The sequence below is a fragment of the Mycteria americana genome (assembly GCF_035582795.1).
Source record: "Mycteria americana isolate JAX WOST 10 ecotype Jacksonville Zoo and Gardens chromosome Z unlocalized genomic scaffold, USCA_MyAme_1.0 Scaffold_18, whole genome shotgun sequence".
Lineage (NCBI taxonomy): Eukaryota > Metazoa > Chordata > Aves > Ciconiiformes > Ciconiidae > Mycteria > Mycteria americana.
This window is the reverse complement of record NW_027445436.1, coordinates 7,314,216-7,331,549: the sequence shown is the minus strand read 5'-3', so window position 1 is coordinate 7,331,549 and position 17,334 is coordinate 7,314,216. Positions and strand designations below refer to the sequence as shown.

The 17,334-nt window shown below is 46.4% G+C and overlaps 1 long non-coding RNA gene across 1 annotated transcript in view; it reads left to right on the top strand.

The window, feature by feature from the left end:
• Positions 1-15,324, top strand: part of LOC142402984 (uncharacterized) — a 30,606-nt gene extending 15,282 nt beyond the window's left edge. Inside the window, exons 2-3 of the long non-coding RNA XR_012773549.1 lie at positions 14,370-14,481; positions 15,079-15,324. This is a non-coding gene — a long non-coding RNA (uncharacterized LOC142402984). The remainder of the gene's footprint in view (positions 1-14,369; positions 14,482-15,078) is intronic.
• Positions 15,325-17,334: the final 2,010 nt, after the last annotated feature.

The window sequence follows — 17,334 nt, the reverse complement described above, 5'->3', positions numbered from 1 at the left end:
TGGACGAGGAGTAGTATGGACATGCTGCTATGTTCCCAGTACAGCCCCAGCCCATCTTGACAAAGAGTCAAGGGTAGTTAGAATAATTGCTTTGTGTTAAGGGTGCCAAATCATTGTTAGGGACCATGCACCATGAAGAAGGGAAGCAAGTTACATAAGCAAGGTGGGATTGCGCATATCCAGAAGAAGGGGTCAACTAAAGGACACACCTGTACGACCACCAAGGACCACCAGAGACCCCCACAGAAGCCCCTCGGAGCTCAAGGACGCATGCGTAATGACCACGTGAGTATGATAATCAGTTCTGGGAAATAGAATGAATATGCATGATCATTCTGGGAAATTTGATGCATATGTATGTAATCGGACAATATAAGTTTTGGCTGATGTAACCTGCGGTATGCACACTAGGTGGAACGATCCCCCGTGCATCCGGCGCCGTAATAAAGAATGCCTGCTTCTTAATACTACATTGGTGTTAAAGAGTTTGATTCCTGATTTCAGTGACAGTTTTGGCAACCCAGATGGGACCCTGCTTCTGAATTTTGACGGATCCGAGAGATCGCAGGACCTCCAGCCAGCACCGAGGGATTCTCGGGGAGAACCTCCGATCCCCGGACCGAAGAATTCTGAGCAAGATCCCCTGGAACAAGGTAATAAGGCATTCTTCTAACGGGTAACAGAACTTTAGGTAGGACGTGGGTTAGAGTCCCACCAAAGGTAGGACGTGGATTAGAGTCCCACCAAAGCCTGCTCGTAAGGCGCGGAGAAAGCTACGCAGGGTTGGGCTAAGAGGTACCTCGGTTGGTAAGGCTCTGCTAGGCGAAAGCCTGTGGAGCGGGGCCCAAGGGGGAGTCTTCGACGGGGGGTTGAAGTCTCCAAGGTTGGGATTTCCGGCAGGGGGCTGGAATCCCAGAGGGAGCTCCAACAAGGGTTGGGGTCCCTCTGACTAGTGCCTGTGATAGTGCACAATCACAAGCACTAGTCTTTTGGGAGATGGGTACATTTCCGAGTAAAAAACCCATCCCACAAAGAACACCTTTGGGATGTATTATAAAACATTGGAAAGATCTGGGGGGGTGATCCTTTGACTCGGAAACAATTAATTGAATATTGTAATTATTGGTGGCCAATAATTACATGCCCATAAAAAGGGGTCAACTAAAGGACACACCTGTACAACCACCAAGGACCACCAGAGACCCCCACAGAAGCCCCTCGGAGCTCAAGGACGCACATGTAATGACCATGTGTCGTGGTTTAGCCCCAGACGGCAACTAAGCACCACGCAGCCGCTCGCTCACTCCCCCCGCGGTGGGATGGGGAAGAGAATCAGAAGAGTAAAAGTGAGAACACTCGTGGGTTGAGATAAGGACAGTTTAATAGGGAACGCAAAAGCCGCGCGCGCGAGCAAAGCGAAGCAAGGAATTCATTCACTACTTCCCATGGGCAGGCAGGTGTTCAGCCATCTCCAGGAAAGCGGGGCTCCCTCACGCGTAATGGTTACTTGGGAAGACAAACACCATCACTCCGAATGTCCCCCCCTTCCTTCTGCTTCCCCAGCTTTATATACTGAGCATGACGTCATATGGTATGGAATAGCCCTTTGGCCAGTTTGGATCAACAATCCTGGCTGTGTCCCCTCCCAGCTTCTTGGGCACCTGGCAGAGCATGGGGAGCTGGGAAAAAAAGTCCTTGACAAGTGTAAATACCGCTTAGCAACAGCCAAAACATCGGCGTGTTATCAATATTATTCTCATACTAAAACCCAAAACACAGCACTACACCAGCCACTAGGAAGGAAATCAACTCTATCCCAGCCGAAACCAGGACAGTATCCACCCCTTATTCTATACCATTTACGTCATGCCCAGGTTCTACCCCTTCTAATACAATTAAGTTCATTTAGTCCATGGCTTTGGGCTCCATCCGTCATAATAGTCCTTCAGGGCAGAAGAGATGGTCTGTGGTGTTGGATTGTTGCATGTTGAAGCCAGTTCTGGTTCCATCACCACTGCACTTTGCTTGCTTTTTTCGTTGAAGTTCCTTCTTCATTAATCTGAGTGATCCTTATTGAAAAAGTGATGACACATAGTATTATACAACAATTGACATTATACCATTTGGTTCATTGGCTATTCTCACCTAAAATCAAATCCCCTTGAGGTACACATCAGACTTCCCCATCCTCTCACATTACCCACCAAGTGCACCCGGGTCCTTGAGCAAAAGCAATCCCACGAATGGGCTTGCCTTTGCCTGAGGCAGGAGTAACCCAGACTGTCTTCCCCAGCATGTTTTTTATGTGTACTACAGGGACCTTATCCCCTTCTACAGTGCGTAAAAGTTTTGATTGGGCAGGACCAGCTCGATTGGCAGATCCTCTAGTGTTGACTAACCAGGTGGCCTTTGCTAAATGTGTATCCCAATGTTTGAACGTCCCACCACCCATTGCTCGCACTGTAGTCTTTAACAGTCCATTGTATCGCTCAATTTTCCCAGAGGCTGGTGCATGATAGGGGATGTGATGTACTCACTCAATGCCATGTTCTTTGGCCCAGGTGTCTATGAGCTTGTTTCGAAGTCTTATGAGGAGCGTCCTATGAAGTCCTATGAAGAAGTCCTATGAGCAGAAGTCTTATGAGGAGCGGCTGAGGGAGCTGGGACTGTTTAGCCTGGAGAAAAGGAGGCTGAGGGGAGACCTTATCGCTCTCTTCAACTACCTGAAAGGAGGTTGTAGAGAGGTGGGGGTCAGTCTCTTCTCCCAGGTAACAAGTGATAGGACAAGAGGAAATGGCCTCAAGTTGCACCAGGGGAGGTTTAGACTGGATATTAGGAAATTTTTCTTCACCGAGAGGGTTGTCAAGCATTGGAACAGGCTGCCCAGGGAAGTGGTTGAGTCACCATCCCTGGAGGTATTTAAAGGACGTTTGGATGAGGTGCTTAGAGACATGGTGTAGTGGTGGTTTTGGCAGTGTTAGGTTTATGGTTGGACTCGATGATCTTAAAGGTCTTTTCCAACCTATATGTTTCTGTGATTCTGTGATTCTGTGAAAATGAGTCCCATTGTCTGACTCAATTCTCTCTGGGGTGCCATGTCGCCACAGGACTTGCTTTTCAAGGCCCAGGATAGTGTTCCGGGCAGTGGCATGGGGCACAGGATATGTTTCCAGCCATCCGGTCGTTGTTTCCACCATTGTAAGCACATAGCGCTTGCCTTGGCGGGTTTGTGGGAGCGTGATAGAATCGATCTGCCAGGCCTCCCCATATTTATATTTCAGCCATCACCCTCCATACCACAGAGGCTTTAACCGCTTGGCTTGTTTAATTGCAGCGCATGTTTCACATTCATGGATAACCTGTGCAATAGTGTCCATGGTTAAGTCCACCCCTCGATCACGAGCCCATCTCTATGTTGCATCTCTTCCTTGATGGCCCAAGGTGTCATGGGCCCACTGAGCTATAAATAATTCACCCTTATGTTGCCAGTCCAGATCCACCTGAGCCACTTCAATCTGAGCAGCCTGATCCACCTGCTGGTTGTTTTGATGTTCTTCAGTGGCCTGACTCTTGGGTACATGAGCATCTACGTGACGTACTTTTACAACCAGGTTCTCTACCCGGGCAGCAATATCTTGCCACAGTGCTGCAGCCCAGATGGGTTTGCCTCTGCGCTGCCAATTGTTCTGCTTCCACTGCTGCAACCACCCCCACAGGGCATTTGCCACCATCCATGAGTCAGTATAGAGATAGAGCACTGGCCACTTTTCTCGTTCAGCAATGTCTAAAGCCAGCTGGATGGCCTTTACTTCTGCAAATTGGCTCGATTCACCTTCTCCTTCAGCAGTTTCTACCACTTGTCGTATAGGACTCCATACAGCAGCTTTCCACCTCCTATGTTTTCCTTCAATACGACAGGACCCATCAGTGAACAGGGCATATTGCTTCTCATTTTCTGGCAGTTTAATGTACAGTGGGGCCTCCTCAGCACGCGTCACCTCCTCCTCTGGCGATATTCCAAAATCCTTGCCTTCTAGCCAGTCCATAATTACTTCCAAGATTCCTGGGCGATTGGGGTTTCCTATTCGAGCCCGTTGTGTAATCAGTGCAACCCACTTATTCCACGTAGCATCAGTTGCATGATGTGTAGAGGGGATCCTCCCTTTGAACATCCAGCCCAGCACCGGTAGTCGAGGTGCCAAGAGGAGTTGTGCTTCAGTAACAACCACTTCCAAAGCAGCTCGAACCCCTTCATATGCTGCCAATATCTCTTTTTCAGCTGGAGTATAGCGGGCCTCAGATCCTCTGTATCCCTGACTCCAAAACCCTAAGGGTCGACCTCGAGTCTCCCCTGGTGCTTTCTGCCAGAGGGTCCAGGTAGGGCCATTCTCCCCGGCTGCAGTGTAGAGCACATTTTTTACGTCTTTCCCTGCCCAGACTGGCCCAAGGGCTACTGCATGAACTATCTCCTGTTTAATTTGTTCAAAGGCTTGTTGTTGCTCAGGGCCCCATTTGAAATTGTTCTTCTTCTCAGTTACTTGACAGAGAGGGCTTACAATCAGACTGTAATTTGGGATATGCATTCTCCAAAAACCCACAACGCCTATGAAAGCTTGTGTTTCCTTTTTGCTAGTTGGTGGAGACATGGCTGTTATTTTGTTAATCACATCCATTGGGATCTGACGACGTCCATCTTGCCATCTTATTCCTAAAAACTGGATCTCCTGTGCAGGTCCCTTGACCTTACTTTGTTTTATGGCAAAGCCGGCTTTCAGGAGGATCTGGACTATTTTCTTCCCTTTCTCAAAAACTTCCTCTGCTGTATTGCCCCATACGATAATGTCATCAATGTATTGCAGATGTTCTGGAGCTTCACCCTGTTCCAGTGCAGTCTGGATCAGTCCATGGCAAATGGTAGGGCTGTGTTTCCACCCCTGGGGCAGTCGATTCCAGGTGTACTGAATGCCCCTCCAAGTGAAAGCAAACTGTATCCTGCACTCTGCTGCCAAAGGGATTGAGAAGAACGCATTAGCGATATCAGTTGTGGCATACCATTTGGCTGCTTTTGACTCCAGTTCGTATTGCAGTTCCAGCATGTCCGGCACGGCAGCACTCAGCGGCGGCGTGACTTCATTCAGGCCATGGTAGTCTACTGTCAGTCTCCACTCTCCATTAGACTTTCGCACTGGCCATATGGGACTGTTAAAAGGTGAACGAGTCTTACTGATCACTCCTTGGCTCTCCAGTCGACGAATCAGCTTATGGATGGGAATCAGGGAGTCTCAGTTGGTACGATATTGCCTCCAGTGCACCGTTGTGGTAGCAATTGGCACCTGTTGTTCTTCGACCCTCAGCACCCCCACAACAGAAGGGTCCTCTGAGAGACCGGGCAAGGTGGAGAGCAGTTTAATTTCCTCCGTCTCCAAGGCAGCTATACCAAAAGCCCACCGGTACCCTTTTGGGTCCTTGAAATACCCTCTCCTGAGGTAGTCTATGCCAAGGATGCACGGAGCCTCTGGACCAGTCACAATGGGGTGCTTTTGCCACTCATTCCCAGTTAGGCTCACTTTGGCCTCCAATACAGTTAGCTGTTGGGATCCCCCTGTCACTCCACAAATACGGATGGGTTCTGCTCCTATATAGCTTCATGGCATTAGGGTACACTGTGCACCGGTGTCTACTAGAGCTTTATACTCCTGTGGGTCTGATGTGCCAGGCCATCGAATCCATACAGTCCAGTAAACCCGGTTGTCCCTTTCCTCCACCTGGCTGGAGGCAGGGCCCCCCTAATCCTGGTCACAATATTCATTACCCACTTCTTGTATATACGAGTCAGGAGTTTCTTCATTATAATCAGAAGTAAGATCAGCCCTTTTACTCTGTCTGGGGAACTGTCGACTGGAATCCGGAGCAGCAATTTTCCTGGAAGAACCCCCTTGGGTGATTGTTTTTCCTTGCAACTCACGTACTCGTGCTTCTAGGGTCGAGGTAGGTTTTCCATCCCACTTCCTCATGTCCTCTCCGTGGTCACGCAAGTAAAACCATAGGGTGCCCCGTGGTGTGTATCCTCTATATCCTCTCCCTTGAGCAGAGGAACGCTGACTCCTAATAGCTGAGACACTGGTCCGTATAGGTGGGCAGTAGGACATATCTTCTTCGAGTCGCTGGACCTTCCGGGACAGTTTTTCCACAGCTGAGACAAGGGAGGAAGAGATACTTTCTTCGTATTCCTGGAGGTTACTAGCAGCTTCATTCACTGTTGGACCATCTTCGTCTCTCCAGATCAGTATTGCCAATGAGTTGGCACACGACGGTGGTGCGTTCCGTACCAACTTCCGCCACATAGGTCTTGTGCACTGGACCTCATCTGGATCTGTGGGTGACCGCACATCGTCCAGATCACCATAAATCACTTCCAGCACAGCTAATTCCCTCAGGTACTGGATACCTCTCTCCATGGTGGTCCATTTCCTGGGGCGGTATACAACATCTTCCTTGAAGGGATACCTTTCCTTCATAGCTGACAGGAGTCGCCTCCAGAGGCAGCGGGCTGGTTCCCCTTTTCCAATCGCTTTGTCAATGCCCCCTTCCCTAGAAAGGGATCCCAGCTGTTTGGCTTCCTTACCCTCTAATTCCAGGCTACTGGCTCCGCTATCCCAGCATCGGAGCAGCCAGGTGACAACATGCTCCCCTGGACGACGGCTGAAATCTTTTCGCATATCTCGCAGCTCACTCAGGGATAGGGATCGGGTGGTTTCCGTCTCATTTACGAGTTCTTCGTCTTCGTCTTCCTCTCTCTGTGATGGCCCTGCTCCTTCATCTTCCCTTTCTAAACGAGCTGACTTTTGCTTCCAGGATTTCTTTTTATGTATAGGGGCGACTGATACTGACACGGGTTGGTTCTCTGTCTGAACCGCAGTGCTTGTAACAGAGTTGTCTGGAGCAGCTGCAGTTGCAGTGCCTGTCACAGGGAGGGCTGGAGCAGCCGCAGTGCCTGTCGCAGCGGGGGCTGGAGCAGCCGCAGTGCCTGTCGCAGGGGTAATTGGAGCAGCGGCAGTGCCTGTCACTTTGTCACCAGATCCTTGAGGGTTCTGAATAGTGTTGAACAGGGCTCGGTAGGCATGGGCCAGACCCCAGCACATTGCAGTGATTTGTGTCTCCGTAGAATTGGCAGGGTGACGACATACTTTTTCCAAATATTCTACTAATTTTTCAGGATTCTGCAGGATTTTTCAGGATTTCAGGGGTGAAGTTCCAAAACACTGGAGGTGCCCAATGACTTAGGCATTTGCCCATGCTATCCCACGCACCCTGCCACTCATAACTATCTGGCCTTGGGGCAGATCTCTGGATGATATTCTTAAATTGCTTACTAATCTTGGACAAGATCGAAACAATATTCCCAAGCAATACCAATAGAAATATCTTAACTACCCAAGGATGTTCAAGATACTGAAAAGTTATTGCAATGAAGGAGGAAACATTGTAGAAGAAAGTAGTGAAGGTACAATTCTGCATTTCCTCCATAAAGTAATACCCGACATACAATAACGGTTTCAGTACAGCACTTAGATAATACCAAAATAAATCCAAGATCACTGTTTTAATAACAAATTTCACAGGCAAAACATCACCAATTAAAGCAGAGCACAGAAACAGCAGCGATGTCCTGGCCATCTGCCAGCCCAGGCGCATGGCCATTGCTGTTATCAAAATGTTCCCAGGCACAGCAGAATAAGGTGATAAGCAGCACAGCAGCACGGCAAGCAGCAAAAGCAAAAAGCAGCCACTAACGAGCCCTAGACTCTAAGGTACAGTAAAGAAAGTAAGCCCTATGACAAGCACAGAAGCCTACTGATTAATAGCCAAACAGCAATAACAGCTATAAATTCTATCATCTAGCACATTCCAATCAAATCTGCTGTTATCTCAAACCCTTCGAGCCCCACGTTGGGCGCCAAAAAGGAACTGTCGTGGTTTAGCCCCAGACGGCAACTAAGCACCACGCAGCCGCTCGCTCACTCCCCCCGCGGTGGGATGGGGAAGAGAATCGGAAGAGTAAAAGTGAGAACACTCGTGGGTTGAGATAAGGACAGTTTAATAGGGAACGCAAAAGCCGCGCGTGCGAGCAAAGCGAAGCAAGGAATTCATTCACTACTTCCCATGGGCAGGCAGGTGTTCAGCCATCTCCAGGAAAGCAGGGCTCCCTCATGCGTAATGGTTACTTGGGAAGACAAACACCATCACTCCGAATGTCCCCCCCTTCCTTCTGCTTCCCCAGCTTTATATACTGAGCATGACGTCATATGGTATGGAATAGCCCTTTGGTCAGTTTGGATCAACAATCCTGGCTGTGTCCCCTCCCAGCTTCTTGGGCACCTGGCAGAGCATGGGGAGCTGGGAAAAAAAGTCCTTGACAAGTGTAAATACCGCTTAGCAACAGCCAAAACATCGGCCTGTTATCAATATTATTCTCATACTAAAACCCAAAACACAGCACTACACCAGCCACTAGGAAGGAAATCAACTCTATCCCAGCCGAAACCAGGACACTTAACCAGTGGATCCACTAGGGTAGATTCCCCAGGTCCCCGTCAATTGGCCTCTGCTCCAGCAGTCAAGATTTGCGGGGTTCCTTTGAGTCTTGGACATTCACTCCTCCAATGTCCTTCCTCTCGACAATACGCACATTGATTCTTTCCCAATACATTCCCCAGTCCTCCTCTACATTCAGAGGGCCTTCCCCTTCCTCGTCCGCTAAATCCTCCTCTATTCACCATTCCTCTCTGTTCCAAGGCTGCCTCCGTGCGGCGGGAGGTTAACACCACAATCCTTCTGCCACTCCGGGCGATTCCCCAAAGTAAAAAACATATCCGCATACATAACCTCATCCCATTTTCCTTCTCTCCGTAAGAACAACATTAACTACAATATAGTATTATAATTTACAGATCCATTAAAGGGCCATTTTTCACCATCTTCTAATTTGTACAGGGGCCACCACTGATTACAGTATTTGATTTGTGTTTTCTTATTCACACTCCCACCTGGTTGTCCCCCTATCTCTTTCCAATGTGCTAAGATACATCCTAGGGGGCTTTTCTTTACAATACCACCACTTTGCTGTCCCCCCATTCTACCTTATTGATTCTGTACTTCCGTTATTCTCCCACAGATTTTTTTAATAACCTCAACCTGTCGCGCTTTATCCTCCCGCTCTGACCACGTTCCACAATTCTCACATTGGATATCTCATCCAAATACAACCCATAAATTTTGGTCACAAATAAAACAATTCACAAGGAAAAGCGGTTCACATTCATTTTCAGGATGAGACACACAGGTCTCCAGGTTTTCCACACTCACTTTGCAGTCACACTGTGTCTCAGTCACTCACCAGTCACACCAGAGTTAACTCAGCTCATTCACACTTAATTGCCAATTTCGCAGTGCCCGACGAATATATCCAAATTTGATACCAATAAACCAATATCCGAGTTCGGTGCCAGTAAATCCGTACCACCAACGGTACAAAACTCGTGCGGGTTTCACAAGTGTACCAATACCAAAAGGCACGTTATTGCAGAAGTACAAGGCTTAACCCGTGCCTGTACCAACGTACTAAATACCAAATGTATACCCTCAGGCACTAGTAGCCCTGTATAAGGCGCTCAGCGTAGGACGTCTCCTACGACTTACGAGAACCTTCCAAATGACCGGTCCCAAATTCCAAAACAGAAAAGATTTAAAGAATACCTTTTTCCTTTAGATGGTCCTTGTCTGCTCCCGCAGTGATCTGATTGAGGCGAGGAGTCCCTCCGGGAAATCCCGGGGGTACCCTAGGGAGTCCTTTTCTCAGCGGGTCCTGCAGCCAAGCAGAGCGGGTCCCATCTGGGTCGCCAAATCGTTGCCGTGAAAAGCCGAAATCCGGACTCAATAGTCGGGATGACTATTAAGCAGGTATTCTTTATTGCAGCACTGGGCAGCACTGGGGATTGCTCCGCCACAAGTGCTCCGCCAGGTTAGCACAACACATCAGTTCACATACAGAAAAATCATACATATTCATCAGATTTCCTGAAAAGGGCAGTTTTATGGTGATGAGTTCCCGCAATTCATTTACATACTCCAAGCATGCGCAGTAAAATTAGGGTTAGGGTCTTTTCACCCTCCCGGTGGTCTTCCATAGTCTTCCTCACGTTGTCGGCTAGTTGGGCTTCCTTTGGGCTTCCTTTGTCCATATATAGTCATTGAGTTAGCTCATCAGTCCTTTGGCCTCAGAATGTTACAAGGGGGTCGATTTAAACTAGTTCTTTGGTGCTTATCTTTGGCACAATCGTCCTGAGTTCCTGTTATCAGTGATTTAATTAGGAAGCCTAACGAGCTTGCTCAAGGCCTGCTTAGTCCTATCAGGTAAGAAGTCACAGGAAATGTCCTATCATCAACTCTGCTCAGCAGGTAACTAAAACTATCTTTGCAGGGGAAGAAAACAAAAGAGAACAAGGATGCAAATGAAACTAAAAAAAAATGCAAGTCTATGTATCACAATAAGGTCTTAGTCAGGGATTGTCATGGATTGTCATTACCATGCATATAAAGTAACCATTTGTTTAAAGTAATTAATCTGGTCCTGAACCATTGAACAACAATCAGAGGTGGAAAAGTGGCAAGCCAAAGGGCCACTCAGTGAATTAATGTTTCCTGCTTCTCTTAGGGACTGGGGTCCCTGAAATCTAGTGCAAATGGAGAATCTAGCAGAAAAGTCACTCTGTCCATGCTCCGTCATTCACAGTGCGTCTGCCTCAGGGACACTTCTCATCTTGGCTACTTCTTTCTGTTCTGTCTTCATCAAGTCTAGGTGAGGGTATGAGCAACCATTAGGTAAGAATTAGCTTCACAAGATGCAGGCTTGACAGCATACTGTACTTTGCAATGCTGTACTTCCTTTGGCTTGGCACATCTATGGGGAAGAGTGACATTTCAGACAAAAAGTGCAAGGTCTGGAAGAGCTTCTCTGGATATGAAGATAGAGTTAACAGATTCATACTGAGCATGACGTCATATGATATGGAATAGCCCTTTGGTCAGTTTGGATCAACTATCCTGGCTGTGTCCCCTCCCAGCTTCTTGGGCACCTGGCAGAGCATGGGGAGCTGGGAAAAAAAGTCCTTGACAAGTGTAAATACCGCTTAGCAACAGCCAAAACATCGGCGTGTTATCAATATTACTAAAACCCAAAACACAGCACTACACCAGCCACTAGGAAGGAAATCAACTCTATCCCAGCCGAAACCAGGACACCATGCAAATATGATAATTAGTTCTGGGAAATAGAATTAATATGTATGGTCATTCCGGGAAATTTGATGCATATGTATGTAACTGGGCAATATAAGTTTCAGCTGATATAACCTGCCGTATGCACGCTAGGTGGAACGATCCCCCATGCATCCGGCGCCGTAATAAAGAATGCCTGCTTCTTAATACTACATTGGTGTTAAGGAGTTTGATTCCCAATTTCGGTGACACTACCACAGAAAGAACAAGTGGATCAGTAAGAGCAATGGGGGTGTTGCAGAGTGGAAAGACCATTATTATTTTGGGGCACAGAGGAGTAGCTAGCAGGATGGTGGTGATAAAAGGGTTGGTGAGGCTGTTAGTTCTGGGGCCTTGGTTTGCAGGCTAGCGAAACAGAAAAAAACTGTTACAACAAAGACTGCTAATTAGGAAAGCTAAACGAATTTTGCGTCACTGCAAACATCTTGTTGGCAAGGGGTTATGGGAAACCACAAGGGACCTTAAATGCAAACTGATTTTGGGTAGAAAATGATTGCTGGGAAGGGACTTCCCAGTTACTGCAGCCCCCCTACAGAGCAAGAGGCTGTTAAACACAGTAAGGCTGCTTCCCTGGGATGGCGGGGGGGGCACCTGCTGCACTCCCAAGTCCTAAGGGGGCATTTGAAATCCCAGCTTTACCCCCAGCCTCAAATGTGGCAGGGGTAGTGGTAAAAAATTATGGGAACTCATTGTTGTATGTGAATTATTACAGAGCCCAAGGCAGGCAATGGTCTCCCTGGTTTTCAAGGCATTCCTGTGAAGTATGGTGTTGGAGGTATATTCCGTAGCTCTTTTAGAAAGGCTGTTCCACTTTTGAAAAGGGGGTTGGAAATTGTTAAGCCACACGTTAAAAGTGCCGCTCAAGATATTGCAAAAAACATGTTTGGACATGTTTCCAAAGTTGTCATGAACAAGTTGGAAATGCCATCAAATCAGGAGGGCTTGGGACTTGCTTATATTCAAAGAAAAAGCCTTAAAAGAAAGAGAGCCATGTCACGCCCCTGGAGGGAAGGTCTGCCCCAGCCCTTTAAAAGAAAAAGGGGGATGCCAGGGAGCATTCTGGCCAGGACAAGAAGAAAAGAACAGGAAACCAGGTGAAATGGTGCAAAAGAAACAGGAAACACAGAGAAAGAGGTCCTGTTCTACCACTAGAAAAGGAAATCTATTTTAAAAGGAATGGCTTTCATTCATGGCTGCTCAGAAGAATGTACCAAACCCGAGCTGGATTTGTTTGAAATGTCCCCAACACAGACCAGCATTAAGAAAAGCCTGTTTATTGAGGTGCCTCCACTTTCCACTATTGCAGAGTCTGCACCTCTGGAATTTTCATAGCATGGAATGGGGAAGATCACATAGACCTGAACAACACCGTGCTGTACCTTTGCTACAAGATTGTAAAAGCTGACGGGTCCAACCTTGGAGCCAGTGAGTCTGTGGGGCTTGCAAATTACGCACTGCCCTCTACTTTCAGACAGCTGGATGTTACGCTGGGGTCAGACTGAAAAGCCAGAGCAACAACTGCTACCCCTACCACACCTTCATTGAGTTACTTCTCAGTTACAGCTGTGACATGCTGTCCACGCACTTCTCCACGGAGCTATTCTACAAAGACACAGTCGGGCAGCAGGAAGCAGTCACGCTGGATGGTGTCAATAATCAGGGGTTCAGGCAATGCTCAGCTCTGACCACCTGGAGTAGGAGGACCGAGCTATTGGGACCTCTCCACAGCAACCTGTTCTTTCAAGACAAGCTTTTGTTGAACAGTGTGGATGTAAAAATTAAGCTGGCACACAGAAAATACAGATTTTGTTTGATGAGCTCCCCAGTGGCAGTAGCCTGCAAGCTGGTTATTAACTATGCTCGCTGTTTGTGAAGAAGGTGTGGGGTGGCACCTGGAGTGTGTTTGAGGCACACTGAGGCATTACTCACGGACAACACTAAATACCTGGTGGACTGGTTGGGCATGAAAGTGTTCAGCCCAGCTGGTAGTAGTGTCAGCAACCAGGAAAATTTGTTTCTGGGACAGCTGCCCAAGCTTCTTGTTATTGTGCTCATAGATAACAATGCTTTTAGTGGCAATTATGCTAAGAACCCTTTCAACTTTAAACATTATGATATAAATGTCGTGGCCCTGTATGTGGGTGGTGAACAAATGCCAGTGAAACTTCTGGCAGCCTGATTTTGAGAATGGCTGCTGTGTGAGAGAATACATGCAGCTTGTTCAGACAATTGGCATCCATATGAAAGATCATTCCCTGCTGGTTGACAGAGAAGAGTTCACCTGTGGCTAAACACTGTTCACCTTTGACCAGTCTCCAGACCAAGAATGGGCTGATCACTGTAAGGGTATGTGGAAGGAGAGTGTCTGCTCCTTTAAGGATATCAGGTCAAGGAGCGTTTCAGTGCAAAAAAGGATAATAAGAAAAGAAGGAAGCCATAAACAAGAACAAACAGGGACACAAACCTGACCAACAAATTATAAGGGAGGCAGTGTCAAGAACCAAACCTAGTCAGTCGCACTAATTGATAAAGATATGTGGAATGGGGGAATGTTTATTTCAGTAAATTTATCTGATCAAGGACCTTGTCAAATGGGATACTAAGGTAAAGGGGGAAGCCATAAACAAAATATACAGAAATCCAAACCTGACAGGCAAACATAATGGAGAAAAAGACTAGAAACAAACCTCATCAGTCACGCTAATTAATGGCCTATCAAGGAACTGCAGGCGTACTGGGACTTTGCAACAGAATGCAAACCTGAGGGTCCAGGATGTTGCAGGGGGTCGGTGGAACTATGTCACCTGATGAGGCAATGTGCAGGGGAAGGGGGAGCAGGGAGGAACAAAGACAGGGGTAGAGAGAAAGGGGTATAAAAGGGGCCGGTCGCATGTAAAATGGGGCCGGTCAGTACTCTTCTTTGGCTGAGCCCTATGCCTGATCACTGCAGTCTGTCCTATCTTATTAAATCTTTTCTTAACTATCTCTTTATGTAATATCATTCTCTATTCCATGTATATGTGTTCTGCAAGGGCTAAGTGCCAGCTACTAGTGAGACCAGCGTGAGTGGATTTGGGGCCAGCTACTGGAGTCAGACCGGAGGTGTGGGCACCCCGCAGCCTGTGGTGTCAGCTACTGGAGCAGGTGAGGCTCTCAGCATCAGTAGGTGGAGGGGCCATAGGTCTCTGGATCTTGGCGGGTCCTACAGACTTTGAGCCTGGAGTGCCAGCTACTGGGGGGGACCGGTATGAGTGAGGTGAGTGAGGGACTCAGTGCCACTGGCTGGAGCGGGACCATGGGTCACAGCCCATGTTCCTGGTGCCAGCTATGGGGGAGGGGGGAGAATGCCTGTATCTTCCCCAAACCTGGTGTGCATGGGGGTGTGGGTGTGTAATTCACTAGCAAACTTGAAGCTGGACTAGCCGGCAAGTAGGAGGCCCTGGATCTGGCCAGGGTATCGTTTTCCCCTCTCCCCCAGTAATCATCTTTGTGTCTGTAATTTTACTATTTGATGGATGAATGACATATCTTACTCTTTAAATAATAAACATGCAGTAATATTGTGTTTGTATCTTAGTGGCCCACACAGTAATTGTTTACATAATCAAGAAAAGTAGATAATTTGCCCTAAGTTACCATAATGTTCAGGAACCTGGCATTCCAAGTACACACATACTAATTTTGTGTATGTTCCTGCATACCCTTAGTACTCATGTAATGACTCTTTGCTTGGTTCTGCAGCTGCCCAGAAATGCATCCTTCAAGTATCAGCATGATAACAGTGGTATTTGGTCCCAAGGTGAACATGCACTGAGAGAAGAGCTAATCATTGCCGATCTAACAGTGCTGTATGTGGTTTTCTAGCTGTAGATGTAGTCTAACAGGAGCTGGTGGAAGGCCAGGACTTACGTAAAGCTGATAAGGGGGATTCAGACTGGAAAGTGGAATGTCTAAACAAGAATTACTGTCCTTGGGAGAGAAACACATCCTGGAGAAATATGTAAGCTAATTAAGATGTTCTGGGAACCATCTGAAACAACTAGTAGAAGTGTGATAAGAAGCACCCTCACGCAAACTCTCCTCATTATAATACTAAAAGTCACACCCCTGGAGCTGGAGACACCGGCCCAAGCAGAGACCCCTCACCTTTGAGCATGTGCAGAATATTAAAGTAGCACTGTAGCTTTAAGCTGAAATAAGAGAAATGTAGACCAATAGAAAACTGCTTTGTGTAATTACTTATGCATATGTATAACTAGACTGTATAAACACTGTACCTGCATGACCGAACTTTGTGCTAGCTTTGTAGAGCTACCACCTAGCACCCATCTCTGCGCAGACATGAAATAAAATACCTCTGCCCTGTGTGTATATTGGCATCTCACACACTGGGTAAACGACCTCACACTTGTGAGATAACATAGATACATGATTATTTACAATACTTGTCAGCCATTTGCCCACACTTGCATGCTCTCAGCACAATATTTCTATGCATCTTTTTTTGCCTTGCTCAGAGAAAAGTTGGAAAGAGTGCATCTCTATAAAACAATGGTTAGCACATTTTTATTAGTAAAATTTATGGAGTAATGCATCTGCTTTTAGCATGACTACTGTTAAAAGTTGAGATCAAGCAAAGTGAAAAATGATGATCATGCCATGTCTAGCCCCTGGGTGCAGAAACACTATTTCACTACTTGAACGGTCAATACATAAAAGTCTAATTCATTATAATTTGCAGGTTTTTGTTCTTGAAGAAGAGCAAATTTCTCAGTAAATCAATATCAACTCTTAAATCCACATCCCATGGAGAGCGTACAGCACAGTAATTCAATCTCTTTATACTCAATATGGTCCAGAAGGGAGAATGAAAACAGCCTTTTGTAAAATGATGGAAAAAACATGATGCAATCATTCTGATGAAGCTGTGCAAAGGGGTCATTTTACACCATTTGTTACCAGGGCAACAAAATACAGTGAGCCCCATATATCTAACAGGTGACATTTTAGCTAAGTAATTGCTGCTTTGGTATTTTTTATGTCTATGAAAAACAATGTTACTAGCTTTTTCACTTGTCATGTACTATAGGGCAACATATTCCTGCTGACAGGCCCATAATGGATAAATACAGCAGTTAAATAGTATTACAGTCTAACTTTTAGGATACATGCTAATCGGCTTTTTAAAGAGACTTCAGACATTTTCAAACACCCCGGAGACTTGAGTGACTGGAAATTTCTGCACGAGTGTATATAGAAAAGCAGACAAATGTGTTTAGTGGAAACAATAAAAAAAACCCATTTCTAATATTTTCTGATTTAGCTATACCCTGGAAGTTTCTTTTGTAGATAAATACACTGCAGTGTTTGTAAATGGCCACCCACAAACACACCTGTGCCAGATACATCAAATGGGTTGGTTTACATGCTTTTGTAACAGTGAATGTGTCAATTATTTCTGGCCCATATGCATGAAGGTCACATTCTGGTTTTGGATTCTCATGTATGACTTCCGTGCTGTAATTTTATATCCAGAGGGGATTTAAGATCTGGCATTGGATTCAGTGGGTTTATGAATGAGTTTCTGCATCTACTAAGAGCTACATTTTAGATCTGAATATATTTTATTAATAATCCCTTTTTAATACAGAAGTAATGTAGCCTTATTGAGTTGGTGTAATTCTGGCAGCATTCTATCAACATTGATGCAGATGTGCCAGTTTAGAACAACTTAGAACTGGGTTTTAAACATCTGTCTTTGGTATTTGAATTTTATGAAATGATGGGTTGGGGTTAGGATGGAGTGGTGACACCCACTAGCAGGTCACAAGGGTGACGGTACAGGATGAACATTAAGGAAATACCAATGAAAAACTTGGAGAAAATTAATGTAATATACAAAGAAACACTTGTCTGAGTGCATGAGGGCAGCACATACTAGTGGATAAAAGGGGAAGTGCAGATGAACAGAGTAGGCCAGAGGTAAGAGAGAATCTT